General features: G+C 46.8%; 1 protein-coding gene across 2 annotated transcripts in view; it reads left to right on the top strand.

The window, feature by feature from the left end:
- The window catches only part of LDLRAP1 (low density lipoprotein receptor adaptor protein 1), a 224,299-nt gene that overhangs the window by 130,722 nt on the left and 67,796 nt on the right, over positions 1-25,781 (top strand). The gene's annotated exons all lie outside the window — the stretch shown is intronic.

Here is a 25,781-nt window from a genome sequence, read left to right as displayed (position 1 = left end):
GTCTGAGTGTTTGAGGGAAAGAATCTTGGGTCGAGCAACTGTAAAAGGTGGAGTTTCACAAGGGAACTGAATATACAACTTTGTCAATTACAAGCACAATTGAGTGCTGGGACATAGTGAAGTATTTGTAACGGTGGTCAACTGACAATTTGTAGACCCAGGATGGTCATGGAGATCACCCAAAATGATGATGGTGTAAGAGTCGAATGGCCAGCTGGAAAACAGTGCATATTACCAGTCTCTTGACTAGGCTTGGGTGACACAAGTTAAGTTCTAGGCATTTATTAAAGGGAATTCTGTATTGATGCATAATGTGAAAGTTAGATTAATGTTAACTTTTGTTTTTACAGATTTGCCACAGGCTAGTGGATCACTCCTAAAGACTTATCAAATTTTAGAAAAACATGAGGCTTTTGGATGCGTCTGTGTGCTTTTCCCTTTGATATGTCACTGTTGGAAACTAGAAAATTGAACTCTGGCCGGTGTTCCAAAAGTGCTAGCACTTGCCTTTCTTGTATGCACTATCATCCTTATCAGAAATTGTTTCATTTAAAGCTACATTAGGCAATGTATTTATGTATGCTATTTTCAATGAGTATCTCTCTTTCAGTTTGGGACTACTGGTGTGTGATTTTGAAGACCTTGGGGGCAATAAAGCTTTGCCTTACTCTGCTTGTGAACATGGTGCAGAACTAGTGCATTACTCAGTAGTGTGCTTGGTTAATTTCTGTTAATGAATTCATGTGAAATTGCACAACTCATCTTTAAGATAATTTGTACTGCAACAGCCTCTTGGCATGGTTGGTTTGGAGTATACATTTCTTTAGCTTTTAGGAACTGCCGTTGTCTAGTTCTAATGTACCATACGTGTAGTAGTGGTATTGTACTATGGCATGTAGAGTATTTGTATAGTAATTAACAGCTATATATGCCCTGAAGAGGCATGTTTTGTGAAAAAATGTATTCCTCTAATCAGTGAGTGATCGCAAATGAAACCCTTTCAGTCAAACCAGATGTCTTGTATTGGTCTATGAATACAATCGAGTGAAGCACGAAATATGTACAGTGCCAAAAATGGAGTTTAGTGTTTTTTATTTTTTTTTATTTTTGTATTTAAAAAAATATATTTAAAGCCCCCCCTTTTTTTAGGTCTCGCCTAGCAACGCAGCGCATGCGCTGCTCGCCATGCCGAGATCTATTGTCTGTTTCTTGGCCGAAGGGGGACGGGGGATGTGCACTCATACGGACAGGAGATGTGAACGTGTGCACATCGCCAGTCCCTCCCTGTCTCCTGCTTGCTGTGCCAGCGCGGAATGCTCTGGGACTGGAAGCTTCTCCCTGCCAAGCTTGCGTGTTTGTGGGTGTTCTCGCAATCCGTTCTCTCCTGTGACACGATCCAAAACGTAATATTGTCTGGGCAGGAGTACGTCTTTAAGAAGGGTGGAAACTGAGAACAGACTCGGCCAAAATTGTTTGCCATGCAGGGGAATGGGTTTCTGTAATTGATAGGGATTTGTGCATGCGTAAATGTAGGTTACCTATATTTGTTTCCAAAAATACCCATATACGCCTGTGATAACATTGAGATTTGCAAAGAATGCCACATCTGACCTCACGAAAGTGTGGTTGTCATCATGGTTTCCCAGCAGTACTCCTACAATCCTCTGCTAATTCCAAAATGTCGTAAATTTACTCCTGGGTGACTTTTCTTCAGAATCTACCCTATATCTGTCACAACCAGGTCAGCAGAGCTGCTTCAGAGCCAGAGAACCAGGTCAGCAGGCAGAGCTGCTTCAGAGACCGAGAACCAGGTCAGCAGGAAGAGGTGCTCTAGAGCCAGAGAACCCTGGTTGTAATTATGTACTAGATGCCGTATATACATTCACACTAGGATGTTTTTATTTTCTTAACCTTTCATAAACTTGGATGCTGTATCACTGGCAGTTAGCATGAATTTAGTTGAATATGTGCAGCATTGTGGTGCGGTCTGGATGTTTAAATCACTTTTTCCAACTATGTCTTGATTGTGCTACTTCTCGGCTACATGCTGATGAGGCTCTGAGGGTTATTTATACACCTTGGCATTAAACTGTTTGCCAACAACATATTTGCCCTGACTGACGGATTTCCACTGCCACAGGACATTATGACCCAGGGGGATTTTTTTTAATGATGTATTAAATTACTTGCTAATACCAGATGTTTCTGGCTGTAGGTCCAGGTGTCTCGCGGATTCAGCTGCTCCTGGTTTCATACCGTTTTTCAGTTGGAAGTATTCAAGCTTCACTGGACACCAAAAGGTGGCAACACTGCGTAAGAGTAGGATTTTCTCTGGGATGTGTGCGCATAGTGAGCGGCAATCGACTGGCATCTTTAAAGCATTCTGCCAACGACATTGGGGCTTATTTACAAGCCCCTTGCTCTGCTGCTGCGTTACTTTTTCCCACACAGTGAAGCACTGGCGGTGCAAAGGACTTGTAAATAAGCCCCATTGTGCCCATTCGAACGCAATGAAACAATTGCATACCCTTCACACATGGAAAAGGTGAAATAAAGCACCAGTTTCTGAAGTGATTTGCTCTTTCCACAGTTACTGGTAACTCGTCTCCTGCCTGAGGTCTACATTTATTGTAATTTAAAACTTCAGGTATCAAAATGCAAAGTTGTGTGAGCTATTAGCCTTACACTGGCTGAACTGCCTCCTACCATAGTCTGTTACGAGTGTCTAAAAAATCTAGGATTGTATTTTGGGAAGTAGATGATGCACCTCATGCCTGCAACCTAAAACAAGCATTTGCAATGCAATAGGGCTGGCATTACTAAACGTTTGAGCGATTGGCGTTGCAAATGATTATGTTGGTTAGTGTTTGTATTTGTTTTGTTAAAAAATATTACAGCAGTAGCATAAGTAATGAAATAAAATCCACTACCAATACCACTACAATTATTACTACTCTGTGGTGATAGTAACAATAATGGTGGTAGTTATGGTACTGGTGGAAAATTACCATTATAAATTACAATACCTGTTAATTTTTCAAAAGGCATTGGCATTTACAATAACTCTAAAACTCAGTTGCGAGACCTATTGCATTGTAAATGCTGGTTTTCCTTCTCCTTAGTGTCTGCTTGTGCACTGACCATACTGATGAAGGTTTTAGTTTAAAGGCTTTAAATTTTTTTTCACTTCCTGTTACCTGACTTTTGCAGTATATTTTCGGGAGGGAGGAGTCTATTATAGAGCACTAACTCCGCTTCCTTGACCAGGTTGATTTTGAAATGCTTTGGAAAATAGACTAAAGTGCTTTGCACTATATAGGTTTTGCCATTTTTATATTTTTTTCTAGACAGTGGAGGCCACCATAAAACACAAGTGGGCTAGGGGCAGAAGATTCTGGAACTAATAATTAAAAAAACAAAACAAAAAAAAACGTACCTCTCCTCACTCTGCTGGCCGTCTCGGTGCTCCTCTTTCCTGCTCCTGATACTGTCCCAGCAGTCCCTGGGAAACCAGCAAAGGCTCCCCACCCAATCCCGCCGCTGCTCTCAATAGCGTGAGACAAGCACCAGGATTGGTCTGAGTGGCTTGGTTTGCCACTCGGACGTTGCCTAAGTGCGCATGTCTTTTTTGGCAGGCCTAAAACAGCCGGCTGAACCGACATGCACATAGCACTCCTCCTTCCTGCCATGGCCCTGCCCAAGTCTCCCTGGCTCAGTCAGCGGAATAAATTTTTTATTTTTTATTTTTTTTACTGACTGATTTTGTGGGGTGACCCTCCTCCTGTATTAGAGCAGCTTGCCCCTGTTTATAGAATACTTTTCTTTACAATTTAATACTGTTACAACACTCATACTCAATCAGAATGACCCCCCACAATTTACCTGTGAGGAGCCTAGAATCACTAAAATAACAATACCAAATTCTTCTTGTATGTTTAGCTGCAGATTCAGCCGTGTTTCGATCTTGTGACTTCCAGACCCAAAAATCAGCTTTTTTTTTTTTTTTTACTATAGTCACAGGAATAATTGAATGGTCTGTGGCTGAATCGGGTTTATAAATATACATCCATCTGTTAAATTTTGGGAGCATTTGGGATACATGCAGCACTAACCTGAATTTCCTGCTTAGTCTAAACTACTAAATTAGCTTTCAAGCAATTACTGTGCCAGATTTTTTTCTTCAAATCCACACCCTAGCAACCAAACTGTTTCCGCAAACCTAAACCAGACCACCCCCTTTTCCCTTCCTCCCAGGTAGGAGCATCAGTTGGAAGTAGCTTAAAAGCAATTTGGTTCTTTAGCCGGCATCTGTGGTGCTTGGAGACTAAGGTGAAAGATCAGAGAAAATGATTTCATGATGAGCTCCAGAAAGGCAAGATAAATGCTAACATGATCTCCCAAGCAAATCCTCCAGTTCTGTGATCTCAATTTGCTTAATCGGTTGTTAGTCTACCAGGATGGCATTCACTGAACAGGAAAACCATCTTGAATTCCTGTTTGTTAAAACCTGACACAATGGGGTTTTCCAGATCTGGACTTGTTCTTCCTGAGTTTCAAAGGTTCAAGTTTTGCAGTTGAAAGCTTGGCATGGTAAATATTGCTCAAATTTCTTTCTTTAGGATTAACTCTAGGATTTAGTCTAAACAGTGTGTACTTGGTGGATGACTGGTCAGATGCTTTGCAATCAGTTAAGTGATTATCCTTGTCGGCACCAATATTAATCTGGCTGGTACTGCCTAGACCACCTTTTCAGACCAAACAATTCCATCTTGGGTACTGCAAGGTTTCTGTAGAGCACTCTGCTAAACCAACTATAGGGTCGGGTGTTGGGACATTATTTCAAGAGATCTTTCTCCCCAAAAGATAAAGGTGTATCGGAAATTAATTGGGAGATAAAATTGTCATTCTAAAGCTATAAAGGAAATTTCTCTTCTACTTACAAAGTTGGAGCTTGCCCTTCTAGACCAGTATACAAAGTATGATGATTAACAATCATGACCCACTAGGAAATCCTCAGTAGAATTTCAATAATATTAGCTCTGCGTAAGGCACCAGTTTATGAAAATGGATAACCTTTACAAATTATTTTAACCACGCAGTTCCTTTACCATGCTAATCTTTACCACGCATATGCCTTTACCAAGCATGGCAAATAGTGTGTGTATATTCATTCCGAGGGTTCTAGTGGGGTGTTATGTTAAACATAACATTTTAAACTCTATCAACTACTGTAACTCACTATAGTTATTTCATGTAACTATAATTTGCGCCCTGCCATGAACATTGATATTATCACAAGTGATGTAATATGCAGGGGTAATTAGCAGTGGATGGTGAGGGCTTGAGTTATAGTTACCATAGGGCATGATTTGTTTTTTTTTTTTTTTTTGCAAAAACAATTTTTATTGCATAATTCAAGCACAATAGCCATCTGCAATGACCAGCATATCATTGGTCTTCTCCTAGTAATATACTCCAGTACATAGTACAGTGCAGACCACTTCCAACTATCAATGCTTTGCCCCCCAACACTCCCCACACTCCCCAAACACAAATAATACCATAGGGCATGACTTGTAGTAACTTGAGAACGAACTGGTGAATTTCAGTGGTTTTTAGAGTTTAAAACGTAGTTACTGAAGATTTCATCCAACTATGACTTAACTTTAACCTTTGCTAAAAAGAAATTAGTTCACTGCAAAATACACCAACACTATGTAATAAACATGCATTAATCTAACCCGCCCACTGACCAACCCCCCCCCTGCAAGCAGCCAATGCTGTGCAAGGCATTTGGTCGTGCATGGCAGGGGATTGGCAACCAGGCCATGCCAGGAGTACAATCCCCACATGCAGCCAACCCTACGCTGCAAACTGTCTTTGGCTGTTAGTACTGGGTGGTGGCCATAAGGCCTAGCCTGCCGTGTCGCCCTGTGGCCAACCCCACCAAAAGCAGTTCATCCCTCACGGCCTTCGGCTGTGTCCAGCTGGGGGTTAGCCACAGGGCCTTATCCTTTATAACGATGTGGCGGGCTGCGTGTCCCCCTTCCCCTAACCTATTGTAGCCCTGGGGACCCCATTACCTAGCGCATCTATTTTAAAGGGAAGGTGGGCCACATACTTCCCCCTCCCCCACCCCCCAAGCCTCCATAGGCCCTGGTGACCCCCTCCTCCAGGGGCTTTTTTTTTTTATTAAAGGGGCTGCCATGTGGCCCCTTCTCTGTGCCTTATTAGGCCCTAGGGACCCCATCCAGGGCCAATAATTAAAATTAAAGTAGAGCGAGTACGCAGCCCCCCTCATGGCCAATTTTGCCCCAGGGACCCCATCCTCCTGGTCTAGAAACGTTTATGGGGGGGGGGGGGGTGGCTTTAGGCACCCTCTTCCCGGGCCACTTTTGGTCCCAGGGACCCAATCCCCAGGCCTGGCAACATATGCAAGGGGGAGGGGGGATACGCTCTCCCCATGGCCAATTTATGTCCTGGGAAACCAATCTACTGGGGCCTGGCCAACCAATGGTGGGTGCCCACCCACCACACTATTGTTGCGGGCTATGGGGGAGCCCCAAGGCCCCAGTCTGCTCCCCATATCAGCGGGAGCCAGCATTGCTCCTGCCTACAGGAGCCACTAATAATGCTGCTCCCTGAGGGTGGGAGTGATATTTAGATCGGTTTTCCTACCCGCATCACTACCGCATACCCCCCTGTCCCCCAACGCTAGAAAATATAAATGTTTGCCTTCCCACCCCCCAGGGACCAGGCCCACCTGTGGGGGGGGGGGGGGGGGCTTGGAAAAAAAAATCACGATCCCTCCCTGTCTCCCCCACCCCCTGCAACCAGGCCTAGAGGGTCACACTAGTCTTACCCTGATCCCTATGTGGTTTATTTATTTTACTTGGGACAGTGTCTTAAAATGGCAGTTTATAAGATCTCCGTTTGAGATCTGTCTGGATCCATGGAGCCTCTGAGTCCCTAGATATACAACGTCTTTTAGCATAAGTTTTCAAACTGCTGAAGTAATGTGCACCAAAACACAAAAGCACTCTTTTCCAATCTAGATCTAAATCTCTGCCTGGTTTGGTGTAAAGGCGTTCAGTGATTTAGGCTGTAGCTGTCTAAAGTTCCTATGGGGAAAACATTTATCTCTGCCCTGCTTTACAAGCAGACTGGACAACGGCAACACCCTCTACTTAGGAATCAGCGCACACCTCTCACAGAGACTTCAGACCATACAGAACGTCACAGCCAGATTCCTTCTCAGCCTTCCCCCAATGAACCCACGTCACACCAAACCTGAAGCCACTCCACTGGCTTTGGGTACAGAAGAGATGCCAATTCAAGCTGCTGACCCATGCACACAAGGCTCTACACAACCAAGGACCTGCCTTCATTAACCACTGCCTAAAATTCTAACCACCATCGAAGACTGCTCTGCCTCCCTTTCATTTGCCCGTACTCCCCGCATCTATCGAAGCAGAAGTGGAGGGGGCTCCTTCTCTCATCGCAGAAGTCCTGAAACAGCCTCCCCGCACACCTCTGGACCATCACCTCACTTCCATAATTCCGCATGACCCTCAAGACCTGGCTTTTAGAATACTCCTCTGGAACCTGCAAGCGCCTAGCTACCTTATCAGGTGATTAGCCGCGGTTAATAAATCCTTGTCAGATCACCCTGGAACTCTCCGTGCCTGGGCAAAAAAACACTTTTTTTGGAAAGTTTCATGGAGATTTGTCAAACAGCGAAAAAGTTGTTAGCAACACAATGCGTTTCCTATGGTAACCCAATCCTAGCTAGAACGACCCAGTGACTACTGTCACTGGTGGATCTATAGCTCTAACACTGGGAAAACCAAAGGTCAGACTTTCTAGTTGGGTTTACATTTCACTCGTACAAAACCAGTGAATCAACAGTTACCTGCGCTAACTAACTTGTGTCTCCCCTAAATGCACTGCTTATTTTCTCCCATGACCTCATGACCTCCTCCAGCGGAGTTTTCTAAAAGTTTGAGTGTTTAACGTGTGTATCTGTCAAAGGGATCACAAAAGTTAAATTGGTTTACTTTGTGTACTACGAATGAGTGACTCTATTTGAAAACCTAGATTATGTGAGTGGGTGTGGCTTTCTGGGTGAGTTAATGGCTGTGAGTGTATGGGGGAGTGGTTGTGTTAGTGGTGGGTGAGTGGTTGTTGCATGGGTGAGCGAGTAAGTGGCTGCAAATGGTGAATGAGTGCAAGAGTGGTTAAATGGGTGAGTGAGCAGGTGCATGAGTGGCTGTATGGGTGCATGAATGGGTGTTTAAATGGGTGTATGGGTGAGGTTGTGAATGTGCCTCTATGAGGGTGGTGTGTGTGTGTGTGTGTTTAGCTCTGTGGAGTGGAACTAGGTGGTTGTCTGACTGTTTAGGTGACTGAGTCCAGTGTCTGTATCTGTGCGAGTGGGTGTGTGAGGCTCTATGCATGAATGGGTGCATGAGTATGTATATGGGTTAGTGAATGGTCGAGAGTGGTTGCATGGTGTATGGTTCTGTGGGTGAGATCATCAGTGATGTCACGGACCATGTCATGAGTGTAACATACAAGGTCATAAGTCATGCATTGCAGGGGTGTATGTTTTATAGCTGGCTCAAGTAGAGTGGAATCAGAGCCAAACTAATGTCCCTGTAGCCTATTTTTTCTTAACTGTTTCATATTATTTTTCAGTCAATATAAAAGTGACAATAAAAAGAATCACTGACATTCTGCAGATATAAGTTGAGATGCCATCAGTGGCACAAACAGTGAGTTCGTATTGTACATTACGTGTACCTGACACAGGAGATCCATACTCCGGGCATGTACATTCAGTACTCTCTAACTCTTGCTAGGCGGCTGTGGGACTTAAGAACATTAGACAACCGACCAGTGGCAGGTTAGCATATGGGACATCATTGTTTCAACCATAACACAGGCGCTTGTGAATAAGGAGACCCTATATACATCACAATGAGAAACAAAAAAACCCGGCATGGTGATGGTACACATCAGTGTTCAGTCTGCATCATTGACTCATGCGTGAAAAAAGCCTGACCTGTACATATCTTTAGCAGACCAATGTCACCGACTCGTCAAGCAGGGATTCATCCACTCTAGCGAGGAGGTAGCTCTGCAGGGGGCTCCATATATTTATGGGTTTCGAGGCCCTGGGTAATGTTTCAGCATACAGAATTAATTGATCTTGGCAATATACCAAATCATCTAGCCACTCGTTGAACTTTGGCGCCCGCCCCCTACCCCAGCAGCAGGCCACCCTTCACTTAGCCAGCAATAATGCAAGGGAGAAATTTACGATGGGGCTTTGGAATGACTTTAGTATAGCCTAACAATGGTGTGCACTTTAAAGGAATGGGAGCAATTTGACGCAGGGCATCAAATTTGGTACCAGTATTCACTAACTCTAGGGCACTCCCAGGAACTGTGTAAGAAATGAGCGCCCAGGCTGTTGCATCTATCCCAACTGTCTGTGGTTCTCAAATTGAATCTGAACATTTTAACCGGGGTGTAATAGACGTTGCAAGATGTGTGATGCGGAGTCTAGAACTAGCAGATATCGGTTTGGTTTGGAGACAGCAGTATAACCATTGATAATCAGTGATTCCAGACCCCAACTCCTGACTCCATTTAATGCGAAAGGAACTGGGGGAGTTTCTGAGCGCGTATGCTGTTGTATAGTACTGAGACTAGATGTCCGGAGGATGAAGCGCGTAGCAACACGTGCAAGGGGGTAAATGTTGGGGGTTCCTGAGTGATTTCCGGTGTGATAGCCCGCATGCTCTGACGTAACCTGACATGGAGAAAGATATCCAGTGATGTTGGTTGTACTGAGGTGCGAAATGTCCCATTTTGGTAGAAGTCACCCCATGTGGTGATGTTGGTACGTTCACATAATTTGAGGAACCCCTGTTTCTTGTGATAGTGGCATGCGTGGATGATAGAGTGGGAGGAGTGGTGAGTATAACTAGCATTTAAGGAGCGCCAGGATGCGACGCCAGTCATCCACTGCATGTGATCGTGGAAGGCTCAACATCGCATGTGCGGTGACTCATTCAGCATGCCATTTGGTGGGATTGAGTCCGCCAACCAATGCTCAGCTGCGATTTGCAGCATATACCTGGGGGGATGGATCCAGTAAAACGCATAGTGAGCTTGCGCACATATAATAAAGTTCCCAATCTGGTACGTCGAACCCTCCCCGAGCATACGGTTGAGTAAGTACTTTCCATTTCAGACGAGGCTGTTTGACCTCCCCCTTCCCCTCCCCCCAATATCAGCCACGTCATTTCGGATTGGAGTGTTTGGAAAAAATATCACCCTGGATGGTATATTTAAAAACAGGTATAGTATTTGGGACAGAACCACCATTTTGATCAGTGATGCTCGACCTGTGAGGGTTAGCAGTAAGGAGATCCATCGGGTAACCTTTTCAGTAATCTGATGCATCGCAGTGCCATCAATTGAGGTGCATTAGCTCGTCCCTATCTCTAGTGATCACCACCCCCAGATAGCGCAGATCCGAGTCGTACCACTCCAGCGTAAAGTCCAGAGGACAACACAAAGCCGCAGAGATCCAGGCTAAAATTTGAGATTTACTCCAATTTATATGTATCCCAGAGAGCTTACCGAACACAATGAATTCCCTCAATATGGGGTTTAGGTTGTCTTGTGGATGCCTTACATAGTGAGATAGTTAACCATTGATTAATACCCTTGCCGTTGGTAGCTGATATAGCAGCCGTATCAGGACCGGAATAAGGCGGGGAACCCCATTCACTGCAATACCCCATAGAGATAGCCCCCCCCCCCCTCCTCGACAGTCAAATGCTTTGGTGGCATCCAGGAAGGCTGCCACCAGAGGCTGCTCCGGAGCCACGTTCTGCAGCACAGAGGAGGGTGCGAATATTGTGTGGTTGCTCTGCCAGGGACGAAACCGGCCTGGTCGGGGAGCACCAGCTTTTCCATCAACAAGGTTAGTCTGTTAGCGATGACCTTTGCCAGTATTTTGGCGTCACAATTAATTGGTGACACTGGTCTGTAGGAATCTCAATGTATTGGCGACTTACCAGGTTTTAGTAATGAAGTGGTTAGCGCCTCTTTCATAGATGAGGGGGGGGGGGGGGAGAGGGGGAAGTGTATCGGCGTCAAACGATTCCTCATAGAGTTCCTTGAGAATGGGAGCCATCAGGTCAATATAAGTTTTTTTTAAAATTCGGCAGGCAAGCCATCGAGGCCAGGGGCCTTCCCGGATTGCAGCTGCATGATGGCCTCCCATACTTCATCGAGTTTGAATGGAGCACAGAGGAATTCCCTTTGCGAGTTGCCCAGCCAGCTGAGAGCAACATCACCTAGGAAGCTGTCTGATTCAAAATGATCCCTGCGTTGAGTAGTGACGCGTAGTGCGTGGTAAAAGTAGCGAGGATGTCAGTCGCGGTGCAGTCTCTCCCTTGGCCCTGTGGTCTCTAATACACAATTGGAGAATCGTGGACTTCTTATGGTGTCCGCTAGTCTCTTCCCTGGCATCTTTCTCCATATCTCCGTGCCACCCAGTATTTCCCTCAATTTCACTTCCCGATCTGCTGCTTCTGTGTATTCAGAAAGTTTCACCCTGAACTCATGCCAGATTTCTTAATCCCCACTCTACCTAATCCGCGCCTCCTGGTTTTTATTTTTTTTATTTAGGTCCGTTTCGAGCCGTCTGTGCCTTGTTTGTCCTTTAGCACACCCGAACCTTTGGAGTTACAAAACCCTTGCACTGTTACCTTAAAGGCTTCCCATATTGTTTCTACATCCTCCACGGAGCCCTTGTTCTGTTGAGAAAAATCTCGAATTTCATGGCCCAATTCACTGTGAAATACCATGTCTAGGAGCATCAGAGGTTGTAGTCTCCATGCATGCAGCGGTTTGTTATATCCTAGTGGGGCAATTGTGAGCTTGACCGGAGAGTGATCAGAGTATGTTCTAGCTAGGTGTCCTTTCAGTAGGGGGCCCATCCCTCTAGACAAACAATCTAATTGCGCCTATGAGGCGGCCTGTGCCGTTGAATGGGTGCCCTTCCGTTCAGTTGTGTGAGTGTCGCCATGCGTCTAATAACCCCATCTCCATTTGAATACCGCGGAGGGCATGGTAGGATTTGTTGTAATGATGCAGTGTTTGATCTGTGTTCATCTGGGTTGAGAGCTATATTGAAATCCTTACACCATATTATATGCGTGGAACCTAGGTCAAGTATTTCCCCCCCCTAATACAGTGAAGAATTCGAGAGTGTCTACGTTTTGGCCATAGCAGCTCACCAGTGTAACCAGATCTGTACCTAGCTGCCCCTATTCAATGGTGTATCTCCCATTCTGGTCTGTCAACGTACCCGCTAGGATGAACAGTGTCTGCTTTTTTTTATAAGAATAACCGTGCCTCTAGCATAAGATGAGTAAGAGAACAGCCGATGGGCCCATTTCGTTGCAAAGGTGGAGGAGTGCAATGGCTGAGCATGTCTTTTCTGAAGTAGCGTAATGTGTATATGGTGTCTATCTAGATATGCCAACAGTTATCTGTGCTTGTGTGGGTCCCCAAGCCCCCGTACATTCCAAGTGAGTATCTGTAGGGTCTGATGAGATTAGATCAGTCAGGTGTATCTAAGATGTACAAGAAGTGATGACATGCTTCCTGTGCACTGTGTGCCATTAACATTAGAATGTCATGTGTCCGTTTGTCAGAATACAGTGAAGTTAAGAATAAAAAAACTTGTCTGAAACACCCCCCCCCCCCCCTCAACAGCACCCCAATTGTGCTGGAATGCAAATCCCCTCCAAAGTCCCAACATTTCCCCAATTGATCAATGTGGTCAACCCAGACCGATGTGAAAGGTGTGGGGATCACCCATTTTTTTTTGTTAAATCTTTATTGAGCACCAGACAAAAGCAATCACATTTACATCCGGTATCCATGTGTCATCTGCATTTTACGGTAAACAAAAACCAAAAGGTCTACTATCTGATAACCAAGTGACAAAGATCCACCACCTCAGCAATCCGCCACTGCATTTCCAACATTGTCAATTAGTGTAAGCAAACGAGACTAGTAGTCTGCACCCTGAGGTGGGGATCACCCATAATGGGGGAACCGCTGGTGTCAGTCTCCTCCCCCACTCCCACCGTGCCCACCTATCCGCCGGAGCGGTAGGGGAGCCAACAGGAGTAATAACAGGAGGGTGATCTGCCCTATGCCGTGTAGGAGCAGTACCATTATCCAGTGACCCATTGTATGTCCAGTACCTGCTTCAGGAGTGTGATCTGTACCAAGCCAATGTCTCTTAGCACACCAAAAGTCCAATCTCCTGTAGATGCGATCAGATGCTCCTCTGTTGCTTGAAGTAGGCGAGGGGGGGGGGGGGGGGGGGGTCGCCCGTCAAGAGTCAAACCCGTTCACTGCAGGTCCTAATCACCAGCCAGCAACCAGTGTTTCACCCCTTCTTCCTTACGACTCTTCTGCCAGCTCCGGAGAGCGGGACAATGAGTAGTGGTCATCTGAGTTCCGGCGAGGAACGTCTGATACTTTTAAGGAACTCCTCTACTTGTTGGGGATTCACAAATATCTTCTGTTTGCCTTGGTGCATGACCCTCAGGCGAGCAGGATATAGGAGGGCAAAGTCAATCTGCGCCTTACGGAGTTGTTGTTTCACATTGATAAATTTGCGGCGCTCTTCCTGTACAGCTACAGTGAAGTCTGGGTACATGGTGAAGTTCATACCTTCATACGACAGTGTCTTTCTTTCACGTGCTAGAGTAAGGGCAGTGTCCCGGTAGTTAAGGATCCAGGCAATGATGGGGCGCGGAGCACTGCCCGGAGGCGGGCGAGGTCCGAGAGACTGATGGGCCCTTTCCACTGTTAAATGCGCAGAGGAGTCCACACCAAAGGTGTCACATAGGACTCGCTCAATGTAGTCCTCCATGTCCCTGTAACTTTTATTTTTTATTTTTATATACCAGTATTCATTTGAGAGCTGGTGGAAAGCCCTTCCCCCTTTATCCACCACTCTGCAGTCTCACTGTGTGGGACTTAAGGTAACAGGCGGACTTCTTGGCCCTCCTCATTCAAAGGGTCTTCATCCCGCAACCAGTAGAGCGCCAGGAGGCGCATTTGCAGAGTGGTGGAGAAAGGGGGTGGGGCCTCTGACTTGCCAGGGTTGTTTTGTTTTTCTATTGTATAGGTCAAGGGAGGGGGAGGGCTGCATGTTCCTCCTTCCCTGGGCCGATTTCGGCACTGGGGACCCCATACTCTGGCCTCCATTCTGGGTGATGTGGTCCCATCCAGTGACTTTCGTTTGGGACCACAGGAGGAGCATGATGGCCCTTGCAGTCCCTGACTGCACCATGCCTCCTGCGGGAGGTAATGTTGCTTTCACACATGGGGAGTTGTTGGAAAGGCAGCTCCCTGTGTGTGAAAGCAATTCTGCTCTGACTTGCTGGAAGCCAGAGCATTTTTAATCCTCTTGCTTGCTGGAAGTGGAGCATTTGCTGTGGCATGGCGGGAGCAGTAAAGCTGCCACCATGCCAGCTATGTCCCAGGGGTGGGCAGGAGCCGGCCCTCGGGTGTGGCAGTTGCCAGCACCATTTTTGCTGCCTTGTAGGGCCTGCCCTGGGGAGGTGGTCAACGGTACATGGGGGGGGGTGGGGGGGCGGGTGCAGGCGGTCCTAGAGTGCCCCCCACCCTGTCTTTCATTAGTATTCGCCCCATGGAGGTGGTGGTCCATGGAGGGTGGGGGCGGGATCATGGGGGGGTTAAAGTGCCCCAGGAGGTAGCTGTCACTGGGGTTGTAGCAGTCCCCAGGTTTTTTTTAAGCTTTGGAGGAGCAGACATTTGAGGTAAGCAAATTTAGAGTGCTGCTGGTGTTGTAGGGTGCTCTATACAAGAGCTGCTCTCCACCTAAACGTTGGCATTACCCAGAGCTATCTGCTTCTTTTGTTTTCTTATACATCACTATGCCTGAAAGGGTGTTGTGTTGGTGTGTGTATATATACACTGAAGAAAACAAAGGTTCAGATTTTACTTGAAACAAATAAAAATTGATATTTAGAAGTTATGGTTACCTGAGCGGAGTATAACTTGTGCCCCCACAATGCACTACTTATGACCTCACATGTTGCATCACTCATTACATAGTTGGTGACATCACTGTCATTTGAGATGTCATCCAGTGATTGAGAGTCTTAAAGTTTGAGTGTTAAACCTATATACTGAATTGCTACTAAAGTAAATTGGGTGTACTTTGTGTACTATTGAGTGATACCATCTGTAACATATGAGTGGCTGTATGACTATCTGTGTGACTGGATGTATGGGTGAGTAAGTGGGTGTGACACGATGTATGGGTGTGTGGTTGTATGGGTGAATGAGGTTGTATGGGGATGTGAGGTCTTCTGTTGACTAACATCTGTGATGTCCTTTGAGATGACATCAGTGATACCGGCGATATCACTGACCAGGTCAAGAGTGATGTAATATGAGGTCATAAGCAGTGCACTGAGGGGCACAAGTTATAGTTGGCTCAGGTAACTAGAACTGCTGCATTTGTAGGGTTTTGTGTGTAAAATCTGAATCTAACTAGAATGTCCTGGTATCTTTTTCAGTGAATTTCTAAAAATGTTTTAATGGTTTTTCCAAACTATAATGGCTCTAACATTTATATTTTCTTTTCATTGAATTTCTAAGGTTTTTAAAAGTTATTAACTAGCTATAACATACCATGTCCAGCATCACTACAAATAAGTAGCATCGAGACTCTAGCCCGAGACATGTTTAAAGGGCTTTTTGTCAGGTAGGGTTGGGTTGCCAGGAGTGTCAGTCCTGCAGTACATATCTGAGTGTCTCAGTCCCTCTGTGGACGTGTCACTGGATTTGTAAGTAACTGTTGCTGTCACTGGCTTTCTTAGTAACTCTGGATCTGTAAATTGCGTAAGTAGCTGTATGGGTTGCTTACAGTCTGTTAGTATCTGAAGTGTGCAACTAGCTTAGTTACTGGTGGATACAGAAGTGCTGTTTAGTTGTGAGTCAATATGAAAGTGCCTCCGTTGCTGTCTGACTGGGTTTGAGTGGCTCTATGCTTTTGTAAACAGTATCAGTTGCAGTATGGGTGGGAGACTGGCTATACAACTGGGCGTATGGCTCTCCAAATGAACATGTAATTCATTGAAATGTCAAAATACATGTCTTACCTTTTAAGCACATAGCACCCGGCCCTATGGGCTACCTACGACCTACCTTGCTAGTGATTTATATGTAGAAAGAGGAGTTTGAGACTTGGCATGGGGTTTTAAATGCCAAGTCGACCTGGTAGTAAAATTGCGCGCACCTGCTATGCAGTAGCAGACAGACCTGTTTAAAGGGCTACTTCTCTAGTGGGGGGGGGGGGGGGATGCGGTGACTTGGAATGTCAGTACTAGAGTATATATCGGGAGTGTATTGGTCCCGCTCTGGGTGTCACTGGATCAGGTTACCATGTCGGTGTCTCACTGGCTGTCTTGGTAGGTCTATGGGTCTGCATATGTGTGTGTAACTTGTTGTATGGATTACTTACTAGCTCTATTAGGGAATGTAGGGGTATGTACATGTGTGGAATTGGGTCTGTTACTGCTTAATACAGAAGTGTTGTGTGGGTGTGTGACTGAATGTGTAAGTGCTTCTGAGTGAGCGGCAATATCCTTTTGTGAATGGGTATGTGAGTTTGTGTGGGTGGGAGACTTGATGTATAACTGGGTGTATAGATCTGTGTGTGTGTCTCAGACACTTGAAAGTACATGCCTTACCTTCTAAGCACATGGCACCCTGCCCTTTGACCTACCTACATACTACCTTAGGTTTGTCTTGTATGTAGTAGAAGAGGAGTTTAAAGCTTGGCAAGGAGTTACCAGTGCCAAGTCAACCTTGCAGTAAAACTACACACGGGCTCTGCTTTACCAGGCCCAGTGCATGTTTAAAGGTCTCCTTGTGTGAATGGGGGACTAGGAGTGAGTGTTTGAGTAAATATCTAAAGTCTTAGTATCTCTATGGGACTGTATATGTAAGTCGCTGCATGGATTGCTTGCTGGCTATATTAGTGAGTGTACAGGAATGTAACTAGATGCATAGGTGAATAAATGGTTGTCAATGATTTTATTGATGTTCCCCTGTGTCAGTATGTACGTTTTTGTGTGTCTGGGTGGAAATCCTATACTTTCAAATTATATTGTAATAAATGACCACATCTACTCCGAAACACTCATTAGAGCATAACAATTTTCTCTTCAGGTGTATTTATTCCTTCTTTTCTCAGTTTTACTTCAGATTATTACTGAAAAGAAATCCTAAATCAATGGTACAGGAATCGTAACCACTCAATATGCAGGAAACATTAATGGCAACCCTTCCTACTCTGCTTTCAGTGATACTATACTGATGGCATATCACAACCTTCCTCTCATATTTTACTTGTTATACCACTTCTGAATGGTCACTGTTTTTAACCCTTTGCAAGATTTTTTTTTTAAGCCCCCCCCCCCCCCCCCCCCCCCCCCCCATTGTAACATCGTGGTGGATTTGCAAATCTATACGGGAGCTCATAAACCCTCTTAATCTGCTGTTCAAGCATGGCATTTATACTTCACTTTGTCAAAATTACTAACTTACAGCCCAAACACTTCCCAATGAGCAATATTTCCATACCTCTGAACTTTACAATCTACTTTTTATTTTTCACCTAGTGCGCCCCCCCCCCCTCGCTTTTGGCTTGTCATGGTAACCATGTTTAGAACACAGACTTCTAGCACTAAGTCAATAGTTCATAACCCTTTCTCTGACCACCGTATTGCCTTCAAATTTAACTAGCAGGTGTGGTTGACTATTTAGAATTATAAGAGTATCCCAACATCATAACTTTTTTCCTTATTTCTCCAGAGCAAATCACAAATGGTTTTTCTCAAACTACTTTTAGATGCCTATATAATATGGATTGGTGTTTCCATGATTGGCTTATTTGACTTACTAGGTCCCTAGTACAGTACACTAGGTGTGCCCAGGGCCTCCAAGTCAAATGCTGCTAGTAGGCCTGCAGCACCGATTGGGTACCCACACAAGGAGCCTTGCAAAGGGTTCTCCGACCTGCCACTGCAGTGTCTGCACGCAGACTACTGCTGTGTTGACCTGGCAAGTGCACCCACTTGCCAGGCCCTAACCTTCCCTTTTCTTAAATGTGGGTTACCCCTAAGGTAGGCCCAAGGTACCCGTGTGGGCACGGGCAGTGTATGTGACAGATAGGACATGTGATGGTGCATATGACCTGTTGTGATGGTAAACTACAGTGAATTTTGTTTTTCACTATTGAAAGGCTATCGGTCCCATAGGCTAGAATGGGAGTATTTATAACATCTTACAAATATAAGTTCCCATTGGGACAAGATAGGAAGGTAAAGTTTAGTAAGCCTGAACTCTGAATATAAAGATGCTGCTTTTAGTAAGAATGATTTTTACATTTTGTGTTTGGAAAATACTACTTTTAGCAAGTGGATATTTTCTTGCTTAGCCATCCTGTGTGCCTCTGCTGGTTTATGGAGTGACAGGGGCTGGGGATTAGCATTCACTGTAGACAGCCACTTGGGGTTAGGTGTGTCCTGCCTTTCCAGGGTGAGTCGTGGCTGGGCTGCATTTACAGTAGGGAGGGAGATTTACTTGCACCTGAATTGGCCTGTTCTGCCTTGCACAATGCGGTCTCCATCTCCTACTGCGACGCTGGGCCAGAGGACAGAACTGGTTTTAACTGAGCACAGAGCCTCTGCTACAAGAGGAGAAAAATGCTGTATAAATATTGGGGCCCAGAACTTTGGATCATTTCTGGAATTCAAGAGTAATCTTTGCCAAGAAGAGCTGGAGAAGTACTGCCCCTTTGCTGTGTGCTGTCTGAGGCTGGCCTGCAGTGGCTGTTTCTGCCAAGGACTTTGCTGTGTCCCCTACTTGAGGAAGATCTCCAATGGCTTGAAGTAGAGCTTGCCTCCTGTTCTGAAGTCTCGGACAGACTTCACCACCAGCTCCCCTGAACTCTCTTTGGGGGAGTTCCGACCTGCCAAGAGGTGCCCGTTTCTGAGTTGGGCCTCTGGAGGTTGTTCCTGCTGTTGGGAGCTGGAAGAGACGCAACTACAAGACTTGCGACACATCCTCACTTGTTTCAGATGTATCGCCGCCGTCTGGGAAGTATTTCCATGAATTGCCATCATGGCGCTGAAGAAACAGACTCTGTGCCTGCCTGTGGCTGTAGATCGGTGCACGCGATGCAGCGATTTCTCCAAAGCCTGAGATCACCGCACGGATTCAGACAGGCCTTGCTGTGTGGCTGCAAGAACCAATGCATTGTGGGACTGTGGCTGGAGACCAATGGAGCGCCATTGCCGCCGCATCAAACAGATACATCCCTGATCACCTACACATCGCAAAGGGGTGCCAAGTCAACATGGTCACCTTCCCTGTGGGTAAGAAACAGACGCATCCCCATCCCTGTTTTTTGTTCGATTTTTGACGCATTTGTGTTGGAAGTGTTGCATCTATAGTTTGCTATGGACATAACTGTTTTTACCTTCTAAGAAGTATATTTTGATTACTATATTGTTGTATTTTTGTCGTTATGGTCTTTGGTTTAGAAAAATAAGTAATCTTTGTCTAAACCAAACGATTGTGGTGTCCAGTTTTTTCACTCTATTACTGTATGTGTGCATCAATTCTTTACAGACTGCCTCTGAGATAAGCCTGTCTGCTTGTGCCATACTACCAAGAGGGTTGGCAGGGGTTATTTTAGAAGTGTATCCCCCTTACCCTGACTGGGAATAAGGGTCCCTATTTGGAGGCTGATTGAGCAGAGAGCCTGGGCCTGAGCTCCTGCTGGTGATCCCCCATCCAGTGACATCCTGCCCGATAAGGGGGCCCCAGATCATGAGGCATACCCCCACCCGTAGAGTGGTGAGGTAACTGAGTGACCAGGGGAAAAAAGCACCAGAGCGGAATCCGGGAGAAACCAGGCTCTGCCGTGAGGGCAAGCAAGAGATAGCACCTGCGGTAATGGCCTGAGCGGAGACTGCCTCTGAAGCGGCAGACACTGAATGCAGTGAGTGCGTTACACTATCTGCCCCGGGTGAAGAAGAATTACACTTTGGGCCGCACCCAAAAAATTACAGGAAGGAGAGCAGGCAGCCAGGGTCGTTTGTGAAGGCGAGTGAGTACCTGACATGGCGCCTGTAGTCGCGGCCTAATCCGAGACAGACCTCTGAGGCAGCGGGGATCTGTCGTCCGGCGGCTTCCCGGTACTTCTGGCCCTGTAGAGCGATGGGTGGGAACCTGGACCGCACCAGACCATAAATAAAATGCAGTAAGGAGGAACAAGCCGAGGAGAGTCCCTGGTGGCAGAGGTACAGGAGCGGAAGAAGGCGCCGGACAGCGCTGGGAACCCATAGGGCTGTATGCAATAGAGGGTGACAGGAAAGGTGCTGAGGAAGGTGATCCCGCAGACCATGCACTGCCGTCCTGAAAAGACTGGAGCCGGGGCGACTGGGCCTCACGACTGGCCGAATCTGCGATACAAGGGTGTGAGCTGCCAGACCAGCACCGGAGGCAGGGGCATATCCACTAGTAGCAGGCGGAGGAGGAAAAAAGCACGGTCAGCCTGGGGAGACGGGGACATATCACTGAAGCCATTTAACCAACTTCGACTGCATCAGAATTACTAGAACGGCTGAGTGACTGAGGAGGCACCGAAGGAGACTGTCCATTTGGGAGCTGTGCATTGGTGAAACCGCTGGCCTGGGAGGACAGGTACGTGAGGCCTGAGTTGCCCAGCCATTCAAACCAGAAGCAGTAGGAAAGGTTGATCCAAGTGCCGCGGGGAGCACCGATCACAAGCTCTGAACAATTAGAGAGACCCTGGTAAGAGGCAGAAGTCCGGGTAGAGCGCTGAGAAGTTGCTAGGTGGGGCGGAGGCACTGCATGAGAGGCAGAGTGCGCCTGAAGAGGGAGACTAATAGGGGCAATAGTGGCCCCAGCAGTATCAAGAACTGGATGGCGGTGATTGGAACTGAGGGGCAATATTTGCAGCCTACATTGAAAGACAGGAGATGGATCCTGAATTGCCTAAACAGTAGCAGACTAAGCAATGAGGCTGAGGTCCCGACAGGCAACGGCGGAGAACCGGGGAAAGAGGAGGGGGGGTGAGGGGTGAGGGCCACCAAGGGCGCAAGAGTAGCACAGTGTTGGTAAGTGAGCAGGAACCCCTGGCAGAGGCCTAGATGGCGGCAGAAGCCCACTGATGGCTGGATCACACGCACACGAGCGGCGGGCCCAGAGGGAAACTGAGTAGACACAAGGTAATTAGGGATCATGCTTAAGACTCTTCCCTGCTTGGTTCAAGAGGAGAGAACCCAGCGGTACCGGAGCTCCTGTAACCCAAGCTGTCCAAAAGTAAGGAGCGGAAGCAGCAGATCTCCCTGATGGGAGAGTAAAGGAGGTTGGGGACAGAACCCAGTGAGCTTGTAGGATAAGGTTGTGTAACAGAGGAAGAAGCGCAATAAGAGTCCAGAAGGAAGGCCCTGGGCACTATTCAGCTCCAGAAGAAGAGCGAGGACCTACGGATAAGGTCCAAACGACCGCATTGGGGAGGAGAGAGCCCTTACCAGGGAACAACTGCCACTATGGGGGCAAGTATCTAAAAGACAGGAAACTGAACCGGAATAGACTGGGGAAGACTGTGGGGGACACTTGACCGAGGACAGAGTCCCATATGGACAGGAAAGAAACTCTGGAGGACTCGTCCCTCTACGACATCTTGCACGCCATTGAACTGTCAAACTGCGGTTGAAGCCAAAATTGACACGGAGAATATCTGGGCCTGCTCAGGGCAGATCTTAGGAAACTGGCAGATCGAGTTACGGCAACGGAGGAGGAGATCCGAGACCTGGAGCCCCAGGCGAAGAAGTCTGGCCAAAGACTCACCGAGATAGGAAAAAAGTACAATTGCTAGAACTTATAGCGGAATACGTAGAAAACCGGACAAGGTGTAAACCTACGAATCATAGGCCTGCTAGAAAAAGTTGAAAGGAATAACATGGTTGCCTATCTGAAATTGGATTCGAACCGAGGTGGCATAAGGCCTGTCCTCGTACTTTGCTCTGGAGCGAGTGCACAGAGTCCCTCCTAGAGCGCTTCCACCTTGAAGGCCTCCCAGGCCAGTAGTGGCACGGCTACTAGTCTATAGAGACCGAGATCATGTGCTGAACCAGGCTCAAATTAAAGATCACCTTACAATTAACAATAGTACTCTTAGAATAATTTGCCCAGACTTCTCCAGAGAAGTGCAGAAACAAAGATCATCCTACACCGCAGTAAAACGGAAACTAAGGCAGATGGGTTTACAGTACTGTTTCCAGCCAAACTCAGGATGGTCTCTGCGGGGCAACCAAATTCTTAACTTCCCCATAGGACGTGTGGGACTGGATCGATGAACCAACACCACAGGAGGAAAGAGGAGAGACCAGAGACGCTAGAGTGAGCACATGTTTTGCAGGAAAAGGAGGAAAACCCAAGAGTTTACCCACAGCAGCAGAAACTCTGCGAGACCGCAGTAGAAGCGATAGCTTTCCTGAGCGGTCAGGCGACATGTGGTGTCTCATTTACTGGGGAGGACACAAGAGAATCAGACTGACACCAGCCCAATGGGGGAGGTCAGCCAGACTATTCCTGAAATGACTCCCAGATTAGCAGATGACATAGTCTGAAGGCTATTAGGACACGCAAGTACAAACGGTGAACTGATGCGGGGAGGGACCATAGTGTACTGAGTGAGCTCTCATGAGGGCAAAGGGACCAGGGTTCAAGATTTGAATGTGAAATCAACATGCACTGGGTGTGGGGAATCCGGGGGCGGGGGCTCTCTTCTGGGTTGACATCTGCCTCGTCGATCCTCTAATTTTGGACAACTGTTGTATTAGCACACAAGTGCGTAGTTTGGATGGGGGGGGGGGAGAGCTTCTCACTTGTCCTGCTGAGGGGGAGTTGGGGCGTTTACAATGTTATATGTTGGGGGGCAATGCTGTCAACAAAAAAGGGGCATATGGCAGCAAAGAATGCAACAGTATGAGAGCCATTGGAGGCCTGTTTCATGGGGGTGGGGGGGGACTGAGGGGGGGCAGGGAAAAAGGCAAATGGCAATGACAAAGATGACATACAACCTATTATGGAATGTCAGGGGTATGCACTCCATGCTCAAGCGATATAAAATATTCTCTAAACTAAATAGGCGTGGGGTTCACATAGCTATGCTGCAGGAGACTCTCGTACTGGCCTCTGAAGGCGTTGCACTGCACCGGAGATAGAGAAGGCAGGCATTACATACACCATACTCTGCGTTTGCGGGGGAGGGGTACTCATCTGGATACGGGCGAGGGTCCCCTTCCAGCATGTAGACCACAAAGTAGACCCAGAGGGTCGGTATGTGATAGTATCAGGGAGGCTAGATGGACAGGATATCCCATTAGTATACAAGGCCCAAATGTTTACCAGGGTAACTTTCTGGAACAGATGTCTGGAGTCCTAGCGCCCTAGATGATGGGCTCGATTGTCATGGGGGGGGTTACTTTAACTGCATTGCGGACCCGGAGTTGGCTCCCTCACCCACGGCTCAGATTCCCCAGTCCATAGAATAACTAGGACTGCTGGAGTGGCAGACCCGATGGGGGCTAATAGACACGTTGAGACGCACCCACCCTCTAGACAAAGTACTCCCACCTCTCACATGTTCATGACCTGCGCAAAAGACTGGATACGTTTTTATGCTCACCCGACATGCATGCATTGCTCCAGGGAGTGGAATACCTTAAACTGTTTCCTGATCGCAACCTGATACTGGCAAGGTTACAGTGGGGAACTCTGCAACAGCCCATCCCTACCTGGTGCCTCAAGCCGGAGGCTCTGGAGTACCAAGTGTGTTTACAGGAGATTAGGGGCTATATCATAATATACTTTACCGATAATGCCACCGCTACTGATTCCAGGGGGACGGAATGGGAGGCCTTTAAGGCAGTCATTAGAGGAAGATGCATGGCAACATTCATTGGGGTACGAAGAATATTGTTTACAGATGTGGAAAGGGTGGACCGAGCACTTCGGGAAATAGGACTACGACTGCTGGACACCCCGAGCTGCGACAAGAGTTCTTAGAAGTGAAAGAGGTGGTAGCTGTACAGGAGGAAAGGTTGAGGTGCTTTGACTTCAAAACGTTCATGGATAGGACCCATGCAGAGAGGGATGAAGCAGGCAGATTGTTGGCATGGCTTGCCAACCTGAACCAAAGGGGCAACACATCAGAAATTGCAGACCAGGCGGAACGCCCATTATATAGACAGTCCCAAAATCTGGTGTTTATTTTGTCCTATTATGAACAACTTTACATGAGCTCTGGACCCAGAGGGGAGGGGGAGATGGAAAAATACCTGACGTGACTTCCTCTCCACACATTATCAGAGGAAGACCGAGACCAGTTGGTGGCCGAAATGTCATAACACAAAATTAGGTGGCCAGGTGGCCATCAAGGAACTGGCAAGAGGTAAGACACTGGGCATAGATGGGCTCCCTAAAGAGTTTTATGCTGCCTATGTGGAGTAATTAGCCCCCAGATTGGTAGAGCTATATGCAGAGGCTGGGGAGAGGAATATTGCCACAGACCACCTGGGAAGCAGTGGTATTTCCACTACTCGAGCCAAATAAATCCCCAATTGAGTACACTGCATACAGACCGCTGTCTGTTAAATCTCGATTTTAAAATTCTAAGCAAACTGCTGGCGACAAGGTTGCTCTTATATCAAAGGTAGGGACTAGGGGTGTTGTTATTTAGAGAGGTCCAGTGTACATACCCCATGTGACTAGTAACAAAGAAGGGTACAAAGTTCCTCATGTACAGTAACGGAGAAGAGCGAGTAACAAATTTATCACAGGTGGTCAAAACTATAAAAGACCACCCAGATGAAGGCAAGGGAAATTCCTTTAATTTGAACTAGTGCTCTCACACACCCAGCAAGCTAGGTGTCATGCTTCATCATATGAGCACTGCCCCTCGTCAAGTCGGCGCTGCAATCCTTGACGGGCTCCCGAAATCGGGGCTCTTTGTCGGGGATCTTTTGTTCCTGCCGAGGGTGCTTGGGGGTGAGGGGCCTAGTGTAAGAAGATGTAGCAGAAAAATGGAATTTAAAACATGTTTCATGCCGCTGGAGTCAGGAGGACGGTTCCTGGCGGTTTGGGTAGGTCGCTTTCTTGAACGTGCATTCACGTCGGACCCAACTGGGTTCCTTTTTAACCGCCAGCACCGTTGCTAACAATAGTAGCAACCATTGTAGGAACAAACCTTAAGAAGTGGTATGTAGTAATCACCTTACCACAAATAATTTTGTAGACAGTAGTATTTTGATCCTGATGAATTGCCCTGATCCTCCTGACTCCAGCGGCATGAAACATGTTGATCACATAGAGTAGAGCTCTTGTCTAGATACCTTATTCCTAGCAAATTAGCCACTCCACACATTTTTAATAGGGTAGTTGACCTTTGGAATAAAGTTGAAGTAGGACCAACTGACCCGTTTTAAATTCCATTTTTCTGCTACATCTTCTTACACTAGGCCCCTCACCCCCAAGCACCCTCGGCAGGAACAAAAGATCCCCGACAAAGAGCCCCGATTTCGGGAGCCCGTCAAGGATTG

The sequence above is a fragment of the Triturus cristatus genome, chromosome 3_2 (assembly GCF_964204655.1).
Source record: "Triturus cristatus chromosome 3_2, aTriCri1.1, whole genome shotgun sequence".
NCBI lineage: Eukaryota > Metazoa > Chordata > Amphibia > Caudata > Salamandridae > Triturus > Triturus cristatus.
This window is presented reverse-complemented; position numbering and strand designations above follow the sequence as displayed.